This window comes from Nanorana parkeri, unplaced genomic scaffold, assembly GCF_000935625.1.
Source record: "Nanorana parkeri isolate BGI_ZX_2015 unplaced genomic scaffold, ASM93562v1 scaffold15, whole genome shotgun sequence".
Classification (NCBI taxonomy): Eukaryota; Metazoa; Chordata; class Amphibia; order Anura; family Dicroglossidae; genus Nanorana; species Nanorana parkeri.
This window is the reverse complement of record NW_017306283.1, coordinates 2,208,406-2,228,510: the sequence shown is the minus strand read 5'-3', so window position 1 is coordinate 2,228,510 and position 20,105 is coordinate 2,208,406. Positions and strand designations below refer to the sequence as shown.

At 46.7% G+C, this 20,105-nt stretch overlaps 1 protein-coding gene across 6 annotated transcripts in view; it reads right to left on the bottom strand.

Moving 5' to 3' along the window:
* The window catches only part of FAM49B (family with sequence similarity 49 member B), a 136,189-nt gene that overhangs the window by 104,937 nt on the left and 11,147 nt on the right, over nt 1–20,105 (bottom strand). For 2 of the 6 annotated variants that reach the window (XM_018558753.1, XM_018558777.1), the window contains exon 1: nt 3,620–3,721. The exons of 3 other annotated variants lie outside the window; for them this stretch is intronic. The gene's annotated coding sequence lies outside the window, so the exon portion shown is untranslated. Of the gene's footprint in view, nt 1–3,619; nt 3,722–20,105 lie in introns of those variants that run through there. One more of the 6 variants, XM_018558785.1, reaches the window with a different exon arrangement.

Sequence of the window (20,105 nt, the reverse complement as noted above, 5' to 3'; positions counted from 1 at the left end):
GAGAGGGGGGCAATGTATAGATGTGGCAATGGAGAGAGAGATGCAAGATGGGGGGGGCAATGTGTATATAGCGAGATTAGCAAGATGGGGAGTTTATATATATGAGAGGGGGGTAAGGTATATGTAGAGAGGGGTGCAATGTATAAAGAGTGAGTGTGTGTGTGTGGTTATACAGTGGCGGAACTGCAGCCGGTGCCTCAGCCGGGTGGGCCCAGCACAGTCCCTGTGCATAGATGGTGGGACTTGTCGGCCGCCGGATAGCACCGGATCAGTACTTTATACAGAAATGCTATTGTTATATAAAGTATTGCTGGGATGTGTAGTCCTCTATAGCCTGTGCCATTCTGCATTGCTGTAAATATTAGGGATGCACCGATATATCGGTCGCCAAAAGATATCGTCCGCAAATGGCACTTTTGGCTAAATGCCAAAAGTGCAATTTTTTCTGCTGATATAGCGATGCATCCGTGCTTTCTTTCCTCCCCGCTGGGCGCTGCTCTGTGTACCAGCTGGGAGGAGAGAGAGTGACAGCCGGATGAGCGCTGCGGGATGAGAGCGCTGTGTTTGTGTTTTAGTTTTTTTTTGGGGGGGACGGGGGGGCAAAACAAATCTTGCACCAGGGCCCTTTGTTCCTTAGGTCCGCCACTGCCTTGCAGCCACCTAATATTCCTAATTCTATGTGCAAGTGCCCGGAATGCCCAATGGCCAGTCCAGCCCTGTTAGCAGGGCTAATAACAATGCATAGTGTACAGGAGAATCGGAACTCACTGGATTTCTGGCAGGACCAGCAAGTATGTTTTTGCACAAAAATAACAATGTAACAATTTAATATAACAAAATGCTTTCAATAGTAAAAGGGAGCAAATAATAGAAGTTCATCATTTGGTTTTGCTTTAAATATAAAAGCTGCGTGAAGAAGGAAAGAAAGGGGTCGGCTTCTGGTCTGGACTACAATCTCGATGGAGATTTAATGTTTGCGAGGGTTTTGTCGAGGCCATTGATTGGCTGCGGCTGCAATCGATGTGTTTACTCAGTATATGCACTTTCTACACGCGGCGTATCTCTGCTTGGTGTGTTCTTGGCACTAAGCTCAGCCTATAAGCTCCTCTTAATTATTCATGTAGAACTCGGCTTCAATAAGCTTCCACTAACCCCTCTGCTTTCTAATGATCTCTGTAAAAAATCAATTTCTCCAGTCAGGACTGAGCCAGAGGAGAGACTGGAAAGCTGCTGGATTTAAAGGCGACTGCGGCGTATTTTTTACTCACTTTAAATGACTGCAACGGTGGATGTAAACCCCAATCACTCAATGTTCATGGCATTTTTGTAATTGTTGTCAATTTCTTTTTATATTTGCAGCTTTTATTAAAATTATACAAGGTGATCTTGCCATGAAGGCCCTTATTCAGTCTCTTTCAGTTCTAGGGTGACAACTCTCTGTTCTTGTGTTTCAATTGTGTCCCTGCATCGTCACCCTGCCACATCATGGCTGTCCCAAAATGAGGCAGCCTGAGGCAGTTGGTCAGTCATGTGGGGGGGAAGCAGCTGTGCCCACCGCCCCCTTTCCGAACTAAGAGCCCTTAGCAACCTGTGACACTCTGTCCAGCATCCCACCAAGCTCACTAATATTACTGTTTGTCAGAAGCTGAGAAGGACACTCTGGCTGACGTCTGGCCCAGGTCCTGAAATACGGGATCGGCGAACATCCAAGTGAACTGAACCCAAGGCCTGTGTTCTGGCAACCAATGAGGCTGAGCAACCCACACACCATCACTGGTTGCTAATAGCTTGGCCACACAGTGTGATTGGTTGCTAGGACATAGGCAGGCACACCATAACAAACCATGATGCTGTGTCCTAGTAACCAGTGATGCTGTGCGTTCCAGCCTCTGGGGTCCTAACAACCAAAGATGCTATGCGTTCCAGCCACTAGGGTCCTAGTGATGCTGTGCGGTCCAACCACTAGGGTCCTAGTAACCAATGATGCCGTTCATTCCAGTCACTAGGGTCCTAGCAACTAAGGATGATCTCAGGCGTGTTCGCAGCTCCACGTGCCGAGCCTGCCAGGAAGCTGACAGCACGCAGGAAGCTGATAGCACGCAGCGCCAATCACAGGTACTGAGACATTTTCCCGGTCCGCAGCTGCAGAGATCAGGAAATGTCTCAGTGCCTGTGATTGGCGCTGCACGCTGTCAGCTTCCTGGCGGGCTCGGCACATGCAGCTGCAAACATGCCCGAGCCCATCCTAACTAGCAACCAGTAATGCTGTACAGCCCAGCAACTAGGGTTCTAGCAACCAATGATGCTGTGTGGCGCAGCCACCCAGGTATGTGAAAGGCAGAGAAGCATGGGAGAAGAGGCAGCAGGAGACTGTGGGGGTGGAATCCAGGTATTTGAAGAACAGAGAAGCATGAGAGAGCAGGGAGCAGGAGACTGTGGGGGTGGAGTCAAAGTATGTGAAGGGCAGAGAAGCATAAGAGAGGAGGCAGCAAGAGAATGCGGGGGGTGGAATCCAGGTATGTGAAGAGCAGAGAAGCATGGGAGAGGAGGCAGCAGGAGAGTGTGGGGTGGAGTAAAGGTATGTGAAAAACAGAGAAGCATTGGAGAAGAGGCAGCAGGAGACTGTGGGGGTAGAGTCAAGGTATGTGAAGGGCAGATAAACATGGGAGAGGAGGTAGCAGGAGACTGGGGGTGGAATCCACGTATGTGAAGAGCAGAGAAGCACGGGAGATGAGGCAGCAGGGGACTGTGGGGGTGGAGTCAAGGCGTCTGAAGAGCAGAGAAGCATGGGAGAGGAGGTAGCAGGGGACTGTGGGGGTGGAGTCAAAGTATGTGAAAAGCAGAGAAACATGGAAGAGGAGCCAGCAGAGAACCCTGGGGGTGGAGTCAAGGTGCAGAAAGAAAGATGAAGCATGCAAATAGAGGAATGTGTCATTTGGTATTGGTTGGTTGGTATTAGACAAGCTTGTGTGACGTGCACCTATAGGAGTGGCCCATATCACCATATGTCCCTTATTACTGCGGATACCTCTAACAGCGTGCTTAGGTAAAGCACTTAGAGCATACACCTCTTCAGTTTTTATCCAGTTGGCAGGGAGAAGCTTGGCTAGGAAGGTTTGACTACGGCTGGACCATCATAAACAAGTTTCTCAACTTCCTATAGGTATATATTCTGTTAGTTCTGCAGCAGAAAGAGTGAGACCTCTAGATACTGGGATCCAGGTGGCACTAAAATATTAATATAATTCTGTTTGCTTTATATAAGTGGTTTGGGACTGTCAATGCTGAGTACTGCGCATATGGCAGTCTTTTACCCCTACGCTATCACCATAACAGACAATAGACTGAAGACTTGAAAGGACCTGGACGGTTCTGTACAATCATAATAAAGGTATTTTTACAGCTACTTTGCATGAGTGCATAAAAAAAAGCCTCAACTATGAGTTCTGCACTCCCTCCAAATCTCTATGTTACTCCAGCCATAACTTTTTTTTTTTCTCTAATCCTATTATACTTCTATAATAAATTCATTTTTTGGGCTCACGCTGTGATTGCTTCAAACCCTCCCTTCTGTGATAGCTGGTATTATATTATCATCGCTTTAATATGACGGACTGACCTGGATTCTCAAATACGTCTTAGGTTCTTTCTCTGGTATTTAGCACGGAGATGTTGAACGATTCGTCATCCTGCTCAAGCAGAGACCTCCATGACTCTCTACGTTATTCCAAGGCAAAAAAAGTATTTGCTGTCAAACTTTGTTTTAACCTTTCGTCTGTCAAAGAGATGGTGGTACCCGTTCCTTGGCGGCCAAGCTCATGGATGCAAAAAGCAGATGTCTGATCACATCTACAAACTTAAAAGGGCAACTCCATATTGGATACAAGTTGCCCTTGGGGGCCTGTTCACATGATATCAGGTCCTGATCACATGCTGATCTGCAGATGCAGTGCTACTGACGCAGTGCGTTTTTGATGCGTTCCAGTTTTTTTATTTTTTTATTTTTTTTTGCTGGAGTGGGGCTGTCAGTATGTTAGCTGCAGTGCAGTGCGTTCTTCACGCGTTTTTCACGCGTTTTGCGTTTCCGGTCCGTTTCCTGACCGGACAAGATGTGACATGCAGTATTTTTTCTGTCGTAACCTGAACGGACTGCGCACGCGAGAAATGTAGCCCATAAAACACATCGGGATACATTGGGATGCATTTTTAGTGCAGGAGCGTACGGATCAGGTCAGCACAGAAAACGGACGTCGTGTGAACAGGCCCTTAAGGTAGCCCAGTACTTGCCTCTGTTCCTGTACCAGTGACTATCCCTGCGGGGCCCTGCCCTGAGCCCCACGACCTCAATGTGCCCTAGTTGGGTTCTTCTAATCCTGCACATGCCTATGAGGCCCCATACACATGGCAGCCTCCAGCTTTCCTGTGGAGTACGGCTCTCCCCTTAGGAATGAACAGGGCACATGTGCAAGATAAAGAGGACCCAAGGCGACGCTTTGGTGAACAAAAGGTTGCGCGGCTCTCAGCAGAGCCACACAGTAAAGATTGCTGGAACGGGGATAGAGCTAAGTAACGGTACAGGTGGGGTAGACTCAGAGGATTGGGGGAACGCCTTAAAGGACAACTTGTAGCAAAGGCACAGTTGGCCTTTAGGCATCATTCAGACAGGCGTACATGTCCATACGGCACGTGCACACCCATAAAAAGACCCAATCCCGGAAGGCACAGGTGCTGCGTGTAATTGCGCACAACAGCCTGTTCTTCCCTATGGGAGGACCCAGCTACACGCAATCACATGCTGTCATGCGCACACCCAAACCTCCACATCTGTGCAGGCGGTCCGGGATTATACAGTAGGCTTTTGTATGTTATTAAAGGCTGGAAAATGATTTCCAAAAAAGAATAAGCAGCACAAGAAGTCAATCAATTGTGCTGCATTGCTCATATGCTAACAAGCTGATAGGAGGAGAGAGTAACAGATAAACGAATCAGTCCGCTACTTCTCCTTTCCCTGTCCAGTCACAGGTTAGGGGAGGGAAAGTCCTAATTTTGTAACTTAAGGGCAGGGCTGTGCTGTGTGGCAGAGCTGTCAAAATCATAGAAATGGATGGACAGAACTGCAAATCCTTTGGCAGGCACTAGAGCCTTCATATATGAGGAGAGAGTAACAGATAAACAAATCAGTCCGCTACTTCCCCCAGTCACAGGTTAGGGGAGGGAAAGTCCTAATTTTGTAACTTAACTGTAGCAGGGCTGTGCTGTGTGGCAGAGCTGTCAACATCATAGAAATGGATGGACAGAACTGGAAATCCTTGGTAGGCACTAGAGCCTTCATATATGAATTTCATCTGTGTATATCTAGCCGTTTGCCCAAAGTTCAGCTTTAAGGCAGAGCATTTATTATGAGTGCATGCAGCCAGTTTAATGCACATCAGAGAATTGTTACAGTTACAGGGATTCCGCAGGGCGTGTGTGGACTAAATTCTATTACTATGTTCATTATGGGGAATAGATGTCTGAGCTTTTATCCGGCGTTTCAGCTGTGAAGCACGACATAAAGACGAGGCACTACACAGGTCTACACATCCCATTGTCCCCGGCGCTCAGAGATTGGAGATGGATCTCTCTCATTGTGTGAATTCACAGAGGCAGACATAAAAAGAAGACGGTTCTTACATAAAACATCTCATATGGAATGTTTTCATTCGGGTTCAAAGTCATCTGTTCTGAGGCCAGTGAATGCACAGGAGAAATAGACTTGTTCAGGAGGCAGATGGAAGGCAATACTATATTCACAGCCATTGCTTACTAGGTTCTGCCCCCCTCCCTCTAAACCTACTGCCCTTGGATGGCCAGTTCCTAGGGCAGCAGGCTTATAGGGGGCAACGCCAACCTCAAAATGTACAAATTGCACCTCACAATGTTGCATGAGCTTTTCTGCCCCATTTGAAATGAATGGGCTGCCCAATGCTGATGCATGCAGCAAATGTGAATGGGGCCTAGACTTGGAAAGAAGGCATCTCAAGGTGACGCCCCTTGCAGAGGATCATGGGAGCCTCAAAGCCTGGGGGATCTATCATGCAAATGCAGACTTCTGTTTCTAAAGTCAGAGTTCCCAGGAGGTGGGCCGAAGCTTTAGCTTTATCTGAAAGAGGTATCTGCATAATTCAATGAGCTGGTTTTGAGATGCCTGAAAGGTTTGTGGGACCGTCTACTGACACCTTAATTATCCCATCACATCTCCTATCAGTTTACTCGTTTTGAATTTAGGATCGGCTTAGTTTAAAAAGAAACCTGTCATGATAAAATCCAGGAAACTTCTATTGCTGATCTTTCTGAAAATGCTGGTTGCCTGACTGTCAATTGGTGATCTTTCTAGTGATAACTAAAGCTCTATATAGAGGAATCAGGACCTCTTTCCTCCTGCTGGGGATCCCTCTGGTGATAACTAAAGATCTATATAGAGGAATCAGGACCTCCTTCTTCCTGCTGGTGATCCCTCTAGTGATAACTCAAGATCTGAATAGAGGAATCAGGACCTCCTTCCTCCTGCTGGGGATCCCTCTAGTAATAATAAAGATCTATATAGAGGAATCAGGACCTCCTTCCTCCTGCTGGGGATCCCTCTAGTGATAATAAAGATCTATATAGAGGAATCAGGACCTCCTTCCTCCTGCTGGGGATCCCTCTAGTGATAACTAAAGATCTACATAGGGGAATCAGGGCCTCCTGATTTTTTTTTAAGGTGGACTATGCCGTTTATGAGTCTTAATTACTTAGGAGAATCAAACAGTAATAAAAAATTGATTCTACTAATTCTGTCATACCTAATATTACATGTATTATTGTGCAGCATTATCATTCACTTTGAATCCTATGCACCCCTGACAGTCTGATAGTGCTGAAGGATCGTGGGCTTTGTAGTTCTTTTTCCATATATAGAACTGCTAGACTGATGATAAGCTAAACCTCCCAATTAGTTCTCATTTTGAACCATTTCAGCAAGCCATAAGTAAAGTGAGTATTATTTCCCAAGCAGAAGCCAGCAAATCAGCAACAAAGTTTGACTTTTTCCGTACCAAATTGTGGAGTTTCACTTTAATGTCTTTCCTTACATAGGCTGTTGTTGTGCTGTGTAATCAGCAGCTAATGTTTCCTTTCATATTAAATTTCCATTACAGGCTGGATACAGATGAATAATACACGCTTCAAAGCACAGCATATGTTCACTGGTCCTCACCACCCAGTACAACTATTTCCTTTTATAGGGAAGTTATATGCATATCAATAAATCAGGAAGTTATCAGTGACCTTCACACACACCCATCTGTATAATAAGGACGTTTACAACCTTCTAGATGGATCTGATTATTAGGAGCGGAATAGAAACTTACGGAAATTCAATATAGAAATACAGATTTATTTTTAGTTTTTGACCACAGATACCCTTTAACCACTTCAAGACCAGGTGTTTAGACCCCCTTCCTGGCCAGGCCATTTTTCAGTATTCAGCGCTGCGGTACTTTGACTGACGTTTATTCCGTCATGCAGCGCTGTACTGAAATGAATTTTCGAGCGGCGCGCGCGGGGGGGCGTGTCTGAGCGGACGTCTAAAGACGCCCGCTCAGATCTAGAGAGCTCGGGCCGGCCGTTTTTTTACTACGGCCGGCCCGGAGGTGGTTAAAGGTTTATTAAACCCTTAGCGTGTTTTTGCATATAAGGCTAGCAAGCAGTAGATATATGCAAAAACTTTTTTTAACAACCTTTCCAAATAGGTTTAAACTTACCTTGTGTCTCCGCCGTGCGCTCCCGTCCGAACATCTGAAGAGCTTCGGGCGGCACACAAAGGATCTTGGGGCGGGCGCAGTTCCGATGTACGGCCGCGAGACGAGGAGAGGCACAAGGTAAGTCTATGGAGCAGCGTGCACCCGCACAGACTCCGTGGGACATCAGATAAAAGGATCATAACCAATGTTAATGTTAGCACTTACCTTAAATGATGTCTCTTAATTCGATCTTCCTCTTCTTTCCTTATGTTTTCATCTGTCCCTCCAGCGGTGCGGCGGCTCTCTGATCCACCGCTGACCCTACTGTCCTTGCTGGCACTTCCGATCCAGCGGTGTCTGCATGCGGGTGCACGCGTCCATAGACTTACCTTGCGTCTCTGCTCGTCTCCCGTCCGAAAATCCGAACTGCGCATGCACCAAGATGCTTTGCGGCCGCCCAAGCAGTATCGGATACTCGGACAGGAGCGCGCAGCAAAAACAAGGTAAGTTTAAACCGCTGTTAAAGCGTTTAGTTTTTTTTTACTGTTTGCTTATATCTACTGCTTTATAGCAGTAGATATAGGCAAACAAAACAGAGGGTTTAGAACCACTTTAATGTCACTTTAAGTATGAAGATGATACACTGGAGAACGATAACTGCCGACACACAGATAACTTCTGATCTAGAAATCGCATAGAAGATAAATACCAATTGACATTTATGTGTCTCTTTTTGCCTGGTAATGCTCCACACAATGCACAGCAGGAATAGACAAATGTTGGGTTTCTACACATGTGTGTCTTACACTTTTACATACATGTGAATGTGATCAGTAACAAAATATAGGTTTGATTCATTATGTATAGGGATGCACAGATACCGAGTATATGGGCTAGTACTCGTACTCTCCCAAATGCTCCGATACTTACCCCGATACCGGAACTTCCGGTCAGAGGGAGATTTCCTCTGACCAGCAGTGCTGTGAGGGAACATGGAGCTGGCTTCCCAGCCAATCAGGAAGCCAGGCGGAGGGTAATGACTTGGCACCCGGCTTCCTGATTGGCTGGGAAGCTGGCTCGATTCTGTTTGGCCGGATCGATGCTGATTAGCCGGGAAGCCGACTTCCCAGTCAATCAGCATGGAGTCGGCCAAACAGCATGGAGTCAGCTTCCCGGGCAATCAAGAAGCCAGGTGGCGTGCCATTACCCGCCGCCCAGCTTCTTGATTGCCCTGGAAGCTGGCTCCATGCTAGCGGAAGTACCAGTATCGGTTTTCGGTATCAGCGAGTACCAAAATATAAATATCGGTACTCGTACTCCATACCGAAAACCCTGTATCAGTGCATCCTAATTATGTAGATTTTGTTATTTCCTGGAGTTCACTTTAAAGAAATGCATTGGGTCATACATCTATGTCCTTTACCTAATAACGGCGGCTGCTTGCACAATGCCATTTTCATTTGCAATCGCTTCTTTCTGCACTGGCGGGACCCGTCGGCCCTCCAGCATTCCCGCTGATTGAGAACAACAATCTGTGTAGCTAGCTGAACCTGAATCGCCAGGAAGGAAGCTTTATTAATATTCATGAACTGTTGCTCCAGCAAATCTATAACGCCGTCATGTTTAAATCATGCTGCTTGTATTCTGCTACTCATCAGACATACATTACAGCCCGGCCGGAGCGCATAAAAATGACACCGAATATCCACCTAGGAATGTGCGGCGGCACCGCAAGAGAGAGTTCCCATAGAGGCTTACACACACTAAATAAACAACACGAGACCAACAACATGTTAATTAAATGTAAAGTCCACCTTTAAAAACAAATAATAATAAATGCACACGTATTCATAAAATGGGGATTTATTATTATTTTGCATTGGAGCCAGTAAAGCAAATAGCAGCCCTGACCAATGGATGACGGGTGCAATGCTCTGGCTCCTATAGACTCTTCCTCCTGTCCCTGTCCATAGCTCCTATGGACATTCATTAACATGGGCAGGAGGAAGACTGAATGGACTACGAGTGGCCTCACCGCACTCCTTTGAGAATTGCATGTCCTTCTACTGCGGTGGCTGATATTCCTTTTCACAGGTTCACCAAGCTAATCTTAGCTCCTTTGTTACAAACCTTATTACAGAGCTCAATAGCTCAAGTGTAAATCTGTATATAGAAATGAGTCAGAGCAGTGTCTCCTCCCCCTCTGAGAGTTGTTAGATGGGCCGAACAGAGAATCTGAAGGTAAACAGTTTGCTCTTTCTTTAGAAGACCCATAATGTGCTCTAAATCAGTGGCGTCCAAGGGGGGTGCGGCCCACAACTGGGTGACACCATTGGAGGGGTGACACCAAAATCACTGACAGTCATTTTGGTGTCACCCCCCTCTAAAAGTCGTGGACCGAGCATCCGACAGTTTCGGGAGAGAGGAGGGGACCCAGCGGCATACCTTATCCCGCTGGTTGACTGTCCCCTCCTCTCTCTGCCGGCGTCCATCACCAAGATGGCCGCCAGCAGGTAACAATAAGATCTCCGCGCATTGCGCAATGACGTCACGGCGGGGTGTCACCCGGTAACTGCTCCGGGTGACACCCAGCCTCGGGGCGCCCCTGTTCTAAATCCCTGAATTAAATGTTTGCTTGCAAAAAGAAAATTTGATATACATCATCGAAAAATAAATGAGGCATTTTAAAAATGAGTTGCACTTCAGGCAGATATACAACACAAATTAATACAGCTATAAACTAATTAATATGTCACTGAATTGTAAATGCAAGCTGTGTAAGTTTGACTTGGTATCAGCCTCTTGCAGTCTATGTACAGCAGAGCTCAGACTGGGAGGAGAAGCAGCACAAGGAGTTGCAGGTGTGCTGCAGTGCTCATGTGCCAACAAGGAGCGTGCTGTTGGGAGAAGAAGGCAGAGTAACAGAGAGATGAGCTCATCATTCTGCTGCTTCTCCTTTCACTGTCCAGTCAAAAGCTGGGGGAGGGAGAAGACCTAGAAGTGGCATCCACTGCAGCAAAGATCAGGTCTCCTGACCAGAGACAGCTTACAGTAGGAGGTAGCATAAGGGGACCTCAGTAGTATTACTGAAGCCAGACAAACTAGCATTTCCAGGAGGTCAGTAATGGCAGCATTAGTGTAGATTTAGTAGATTTAGCTACGTTTACCTTCAGGACCATGCTTCACATTATACTCCGGGTGCAATATAAAGCATGGTGACATTAGCAAGCCCCTCACACGCCCCCCTTATATACCTGAATCTTGGGGTTCTTCTCCTGCAGGCTGTTGTTTGTATTTCGAACTTGGCGAGGCTGTGCGTGGCTCCGCCCACACAGCTACGTCATCCATTCACCGATCCTTTGGCAGGATCTATGAATGGAGACACTACAACTTCCATCAGCCACCGCAGCAGACGGACTCAATGATGCCACCTCACTTGCAGTCCATTCATTCTTCCTCTCCTTTAGTGTCCACACCGATAAACGGACATGGACGGGAGGAAGGGTCTGCAGGAATCAGAGCATTATACCCGCCATCCACCGAACGCAGTTGCAATGCTTTTACTGGCCCCAATGCAAAGAAAAATAACACATGCACATTGTTTTCTTTTATGAATATGTGTGATGTATGTTATTGTTTCCCAAAAAGTGGACTCTTCCTTTAAGCACTATGTTTGCTCTGTGATTTTCCCAAATTGTTGGGTCTCCATAGGTCTAAAATGCTCCTCCAGGCTCACTTCTACAAGGTTCAGCACCATGGACAGCTCCAGAGGGATGTTTGCAGAGATCCCGAGCCTGTGTCTGCGATGACTCCTTCCTCCTCCGGCATTTCAGGTTTACTGCCCCTTTAAGGAGTGAGCCGATATCTAATTTCTGAGACCTTTTATTCTCCTTACAAGAGAAGTTCATTTCTCCTAAACATCTGCCGTTACACCGGATTATCATACCAACAAGCTGAGGATTGGGAAGGCTCCTTTCCTCCAGTTCTTAGGGGGAAAGAGATCTCTTCCTGCAAATCTGATGGAGGCAGAATAGTGCAGTCATTATATTGGAATTATTTTATTATTATATAAAATGTTTTTTAATAGGAAATCTAAATAAACAACATTCAGAGATATAAAATCTTCCTGTTCATATACTCTAAACCAGGGAGAGGCAACCTCGGCCCTCCAGCTGTTGTGCAACTACAAGTCCCATGAGACATTGCAACACTCAGACAGCCACAGGCATGACTCCCAGAGGCATGTTGGAATTTGTGTTTTCACCGCAAGGTGGAGTCCTGAGGTTGCCTACCCCTGCCCTAAACACAGCCATACACTATGCAATCAGATTGTACAGTCTGCTATTCCTTTAACCAAACTATATAATATGAGGACAAACCTCAACAATCTATTTAAATGCAGCTGAAGCCAAAACGTTTTTTATGGGTTTGTCTCCAGAACAGGAATAGATGGGAAAACGTCCAATGGGGACACTAGTTCTGGTGACCCTGCTAGGGTTGCCACCTTTTCTTCAAGTGAAACCCGAATACTCTAGCGACGCATGGACATTTTTTTGGGAGAATGAGTCGCGGCTTATTCATATGGAAATATCACAGTTGGCACTATTTTCAGTGGGGGGCCAGTAGCCCATATCTTAAATTTGGTTGCCCCTGTCTGCCTGACATCATGTGTCTGGGTTTCTGCTGCCATGAAACCCGGACACAGCATTCAAAACCCGAACTGTCCGGGTGAATCCTGGACAGGCAGCAACCCTAGACCCTGCTGACCCCTCACATTGGAGGGATTTCCTCTTACTTTCTGTGGTGTCTATCGGACAGGATGTGAAGGGAAATCTCCCCACTGGGACAACAACAACAAAAAAAAGCTGACAGGTTATAGCCCTCCATTACTATATCCAAAACTAAGACAAAAAAGTTTTGTCTTAAATTCTACCTTAGTTAGAATCAGATTAGACATGCCCCCGTATGCATGCCATACGCAGTTGCCGGTAGATCAGAAGGAGATTGTACAATCAAATTGAACAGTGTAGGGTCAGTCTTAAGCTGGCCGTACACAGGGCCAGATTTCCCACAAGGCCAACCAAGGCCCGGCCTCAGGGCAGCAGAGAGTAGAGGGGCAGCTGGGGTGTGAAATACCTATCTCCTGATGCCTGGGACATGCCGTTCCGGGCGCCGGGCGGGTAGTTGTCTTCTTCATTTAGCCCTGCTTTTTGCAAGCAGGGCTAAATGTACAGCGGGGAAGCTGGCGCTTGTTTTATAAAAGTGATCTCGGTGATATCGCTGAGATCACTTGTATGTAGCCTGCATACAGGGGGGCGCATTGAGGAACCTGGCCTTGGGGCAGCAGAGAAAGTAAATCCGGCCCTGGCCATACACCTATAGATTATCTGCAGATTTTCTATCGTCAGATGGAAAAAGTGCAACAGATTCCTCCATCTACGCTAAACTGTGTGAATGGAGGAATCACCCGCTGGGCCAAGCTTCAGAATCTTGCTAGTCGGCCCTCAAAATACCTGCTGAATAATCCATCCATCCAATCAGATTGTTCAGGTATTTAGAGACCCAGCGGGGCCGACTATCAAGATTCTGAAGCTTGGCCCAGCGGGAGATTCCTCCATCCACACAGGTTAGCGTAGACGGCCCCTGCTTTGTAATGCAAATCGGTTGTCATTTTGGCTGACTTTGGACCCCTGTATCCGAAGCAGAGCCATGCCTTGACTGCTGTGAATCTGCACTAAGAAGGGCATCGTATGGCCAGCAAACCTGGACATGTGAATGTGCTGGGATCTGCTGGATTGTAAAAATGATGTTGCCTGCTTTGCTGACCTCATGCAGTCCACAGAAACCACAGGGGGATTTACCTGAAGCACACGACACTTAGCAGGTGCCACGTGCCATATAGGACACCACCTCAATGAGGAAGTATTCCCGGAGTACTTCCACTTCTTTGTCAGGTGCCTCACTTTAGAGAACCACCTCAAAGCAGAACTCCAGTCAAAAGATAACAAGATAAAAACCGATATCCCACTAAAAGAGATAAAAACAAAAACAGTTGTTGCTGCAATATTCAGCTTCAAATCCCCCGCACTTCTTTTTTATGCCACTAGATGTCATCAGTCTGATGGCCAGCCTCATTCAACCCACTTCAACTGAGCCCAGGTTGAAGCACACTTTCAGTACAAGGCTCACAGGATGCTCAATGATGCGGCCCAGATCTCTGTACCTCGCCCCTCTCAGGAGCACACCCTGGGAGATCCTCAGCCTGGCTGACCAGTATTGCCCAGAGGTCTTCCAAGTATTTACTTCAGGCCTTACGGTAATGGACCCCAGTAGCATCCATGTTGCCAGGAGATGTTTCATCTTGAGATTAGAAGGAGGGAACACTCCACACAAATGAAGACTTTTCAACTCCATAGTTGATTCCGTACATATTCACATACTTCATTCATCCCAATAGGTGACGGCATGAGCCTTCAGTTACAAACAAGACCAAGCAGTAGGTAAGAAAAGCCATTGCATAGGGTTGCCAAGAGTCCTGCTTGCTCCCCATAGGGATGCAAGTTGACCCCAAAAGTCAGGTGCCTGCTTCCCCTGCTCCCCCATCCCCAAGGGGGAAGCCCAAAGTGTTGGAAGCACCTAGCTGTGCTTGGTCCTTTAAGGACTTCTCCTGACCATCCAACAACTCCTGCTTGTTCCCTGCCAAAATTTTATATACTTGAGCAACCTCTCCCAAGGTGCCACATTACAGAAGGGACAGAACTGGCATTTAAGACATAGTGCCTTCTAAAGTCACAACTACTTTTTGTCTATGCATGCCAACACCTAGAGGGCAAATAGTGGAACTACACCAGGACTCCTGTGCCCCAACTCCACAGTAGTGCTGCACAATGGGTGTACTTGGCTGCTTCTTTCTCTCAGTCCAAGGCTATGGGTCAGCTCTGACCTGACAGTGACAACAGACTCTTCATAGGGCTAGCTGTGGTCACCTCAACTGTCAGCCCAATGCACAGGGATAAGCCAGAAACAGAAAAGTCATGTGTCCGTAGGTGTCACCTGCCAGTATCTTAGGGGAAGAACTAGCTGGGCTCTTCCTCATTATTTGTCAGGGGCATTATTTTTGGAGAACCGAGAACCCAGCTTCAGTGAGATTTCCAGAATTGCCATCAACAGCTGGTTTGAGGGCAGGCGAACTTCAAGAAATGTTAAGACTAATTCCTTCTTTTACATGTACTTCATTGGATAGCATAGTTAAGAGCTAATACCGTATAAAACTGTATTTATTTCTGTTGGTGACCCCATTGGGGAACATTTTCCTCACTTCCTGTCCCTGGGACACCAGGATGAAAAAGTGTGTGTGTGTGTGGGGGGGTGGGGGGGGGGGTTGTCTATAGGCCCAGAAACTCCACATAGTCGGATTGTGGCTCTGTTGTTGGAGGATTAGCTCAGAGCAAGCCCATGGCTGTGATCAGACCGTTTACAGCCAACCTCAATATCTATTTGGGATGAGTGAAAGTGAGATCTTTCTCTTCCCTGAAATTCTGGCGAAAACTGGCATTGCATTAGATTAGCGATAACAGGGAAGGCAAAATGAAGGTGCTTTTTGTTGCATTGAAATGGTCCCATTGGGCTTTAAATCACTACTGATTATTGCAGAAGTTCCTTATGACTACCCTGGACCTGTACCAGAAAACAACCCCCTGGTCCCATTACTACCCAATTCTACCCTTTCCCCAGTCCCCCCCTTTTTTGTACTTACCTTACCTTTTCAGATGTCTTCATCACATGACATGCAGGGACCTCTTCTCTTGTGCTTGGTGGTTCTCAATGGTTCCCATTGGGCTTTAAAAGGCTACTGAGGTTTACCTTATAACTACCCTGGGCCTGTACTTGTACCAGAAAACAACCCCCCGGTCCCATTACTCAACGTCACAGCCCAATACTACCCTTCCCCCAGCCTCGCCACCTTTTGTTTACTAAACTTTCCACGTGTCCTGTGACATGCCGGGTCCTCTTCACCTCCTCTCTGGTGCTAGGTGGTCGCAATGCCCGACCTCAATGTATTTGAGTGCAGGGCAACCATGATGACATGCCCTTGGGGAGGGGGGGACATGCTGCTCTCTGCATCATTGTATCAGAGTGCAGGGCATTGTGATGATACGCCCCCAGGGAGCAAGCCTTTGATACCCAGCACTCACAGGAAGTGGATTAAACAATGCTGGTTGTTATTTAAGAGGACAGAACGTTGAGCCTAAGGGGGGCGGTACCATAGAAGAGGTGAGTATTGCAGGCAGTATTTTGAAGCTGCTGGGGGTATGTTTTAATATAAAACCTGTGAGAAAATGGCGCTGGGATTTAAGATATTTGCAAAGGAAACCCTCTGCAACTGACACATACTTCTATCTGCAACTGACACATACTTCTATCTGCAACTGACGCATACTTCTATCTGCAACTGACGCATACTTCTATCTGCAACTGACGCATACTTCTATCTGCAACTGACGCATACTTCTATCTGCAACTGACGCATACTTCTATCTGCAACTGACGCATACTTCTATCTGCAACTGACGCATACTTCTATCTGCAACTGACGCATACTTCTATCTGCAACTGACGCATACTTCTATCTGCAACTGACGCATACTTCTATCTGCAACTGACGCATACTTCTATCTGCAACTGACGCATACTTCTATCTGCAACTGACGCATACTTCTATCTGCAACTGACGCATACTTCTATCTGCAACTGACGCATACTTCTATCTGCAACTGACGCATACTTCTATCTGCAACTGACGCATACTTCTATCTGCAACTGACGCATACTTCTATCTGCAACTGACGCATACTTCTATCTGCAACTGACGCATACTTCTATCTGCAACTGACGCATACTTCTATCTGCAACTGACGCATACTTCTATCTGCAACTGACGCATACTTCTATCTGCAACTGACGCATACTTCTATCTGCAACTGACACATACTTCTATCTGCAACTGACGCATACTTCTATCTGCAACTGACACATACTTCTATCTGCAACTGACGCATACTTCTATCTGCAACTGACACATACTTCTATCTGCAACTGACGCATACTTCTATCTGCAACTGACACATACTTCTATCTGCAACTGACGCATACTTCTATCTGCAACTGACACATACTTCTATCTGCAACTGACGCATACTTCTATCTGCAACTGACACATACTTCTATCTGCAACTGACGCATACTTCTATCTGCAACTGACACATACTTCTATCTGCAACTGACGCATACTTCTATCTGCAACTGACACATACTTCTATCTGCAACTGACGCATACTTCTATCTGCAACTGACACATACTTCTATCTGCAACTGACGCATACTTCTATCTGCAACTGACACATACTTCTATCTGCAACTGACGCATACTTCTATCTGCAACTGACACATACTTCTATCTGCAACTGACACATACTTCTATCTGCAACTGACACATACTTCTATCTGCAACTGACGCATACTTCTATCTGCAACTGACACATACTTCTATCTGCAACTGACACATACTTCTACCTGCAACTGACGCATACTTCTATCTGCAACTGACGCATACTTCTATCTGCAACTGACACATACTTCTATCTGCAACTGACACATACTTCTATCTGCAACTGACACATACTTCTACCTGCAACTGACGCATACTTCTATCTGCAACTGACGCATACTTCTATCTGCAACTGACACATACTTCTACCTGCAACTGACACATACTTCTATCTGCAACTGACACATACTTCTACCTGCAACTGACGCATACTTCTATCTGCAACTGACGCATACTTCTATCTGCAACTGACACATACTTCTACCTGCAACTGACACATACTTCTATCTGCAACTGATGCATACCTTTATCTGCAACTGACGCATACTTCTATCTGCAACTGACGCATACTTCTACCTGCAACTGACACATACTTCTATCTGCAACTGACACATACTTCTATCTGCAACTGATGCATACCTTTATCTGCAACTGACACATATTTCTATCTGCAACTGATGCATACCTTTATCTGCAACTGATGCATACTTCTATACCACTCTAGGCTTATTGCAACATATCCAGCACATAAGAGGCCTCCCAGCAGGAACTGAGCAGTCATTGTGAGCCAGCTTACAACACATCCCGTAGCTATGAGTCTAACACATTAGCACATGAGAACGAGAGCGGTCTGTTACCGGACGCCAGGAGCCAAAATGAAGAAGTGAAGAAGTGAGGTCCACCCCTCCCCCCCCCCCCCCCCCCTATTAGAGGCTTACTGGTCAAATACTAACAGGCTGCAAGACTAACAGATCATAGCACAAGGAGAAAGTCTCTTTATAAAATATACTCGTGAAAAACAAAAAGTCTAATGAGGAAGCTTCCGAGCTTAACCCTTGTGTCCTTCGCATTATTACTGGAGGCCGAGGAACGCAACTCTTGCCTAAAACAACCAAATTCAATAAGGACGAGCACAAAGCAATGACAGCGGGCAGCAAGTAGTGATGAGCCGAGCAACCCCCGAATTCGAACTTTAGAACATCAAAAAAGTTCAAACTCGAACTCAATGCAAGTCTATGGGATCAGAACTTTGAAAATCAATTGTCCCCTTTAAGAAGGCAAATTTATTGGCCATACAAGGTTTATGGGGATCCGGGGACTGCTCTGGGGGACAGGAATCAATGGGGGGAAAAAAACACTTTTCAAAAATACAGTTTTTAAAGGAGCGGGAATTTTAACATCACTTGAAGTGAAACAATAAAAATGAAACATTCCTTTAAATATCGTGCCTGGGGGGGTCCCCTTAACCTGCCTGTGAAGTGACGGATCTGTACGATGTATAGAACCTGCTGCAGCTTTAATAGTTAAAGTTAGGGATGCATTGATACCGATACTAGTATCGATATCGGTGCCGATTCTGAGTATTCGCCCAAATGCTCCGATGCCCAGCACGAGTACTTCTGGTATCAGGAAGCCGGGCAGCGCGTCATTACACACTTCCCGATTGGCCCGGGAAGCGGCTCCATGCTCTACAGCAGCAATGGGGCACTATTCCTCCCAGTGACACCAACAATGGGGCACTATTCCTCCCAGTGACACCAGCAATGAGGCACTATTCCTCCCAGTGACACCAACAAGGAGGCACTATTCCTCCCAGCGACCCCAACAATGGGGCACTATTCCTCCCAGTGACACCAGCAATGAGGCACTATTCCTCCCAGTGACACCAGCAATGAGGCACTATTCCTCCCAGTGACACCAGCAATGAGGCACTATTCCTCCCAGTGACACCAGCAATGAGGCACTATTCCTCCCAGTGACACCAGCAATGAGGCACTATTCCTCCCAGTGACACCAGCAATGAGGCACTATTCCTCCCAGTGACACCAGCAATGAGGCACTATTCCTCCCAGTGACACCAGCAATGAGGCACTATTCCTCCCAGTGACACCAGCAATGAGGCACTATTCCTCCCAGTGACACCAGCAATGAGGCACTATTCCTCCCAGTGACACCAGCAATGAGGCACTATTCCTCCCAGTGACACCAGCAATGAGGCACTATTCCTCCCAGTGACACCAGCAATGAGGCACTATTCCTCCCAGTGACACCAGCAATGAGGCACTATTCCTCCCAGTGACACCAGCAATGAGGCACTATTCCTCCCAGTGACACCAGCAATGAGGCACTATTCCTCCCAGTGACACCAGCAATGAGGCACTATTCCTCCCAGTGACACCAGCAATGAGGCACTATTCCTCCCAGTGACACCAGCAATGAGGCACTATTCCTCCCAGTGACACCAGCAATGAGGCACTATTCCTCCCAGTGACACCAGCAATGAGGCACTATTCCTCCCAGTGACACCAGCAATGAGGCACTATTCCTCCCAGTGACACCAGCAATGAGGCACTATTCCTCCCAGTGACACCAGCAATGAGGCACTATTCCTCCCAGTGACACCAACAATGGGGCACTATTCCTCCCAGCGACAGGGGAAAAAAAACATTCAAGTGTGCAGCAGTGATAACAAAGGACATGCTGATAGAGTGAGTGAGCAGATTAATGAGTGCATTAGTCTGCTGCTTCTTCTTTCACTGTCCAGTCACAGGCTGGGAGAGGCACAAGACCTGTACAGTAAGTGTTACTAAACTGCAGTATTGAATAACCAGATCTTCTGCCCTGCCAGACGGGGCTGTGCTGTGTGGCAGAGCTGTATAAATCTCAAGACGGGATGGACAGATATACAACTCCCTAAAACTCCCCCCCCCCCCCCAATATATAATTTTTGTTTC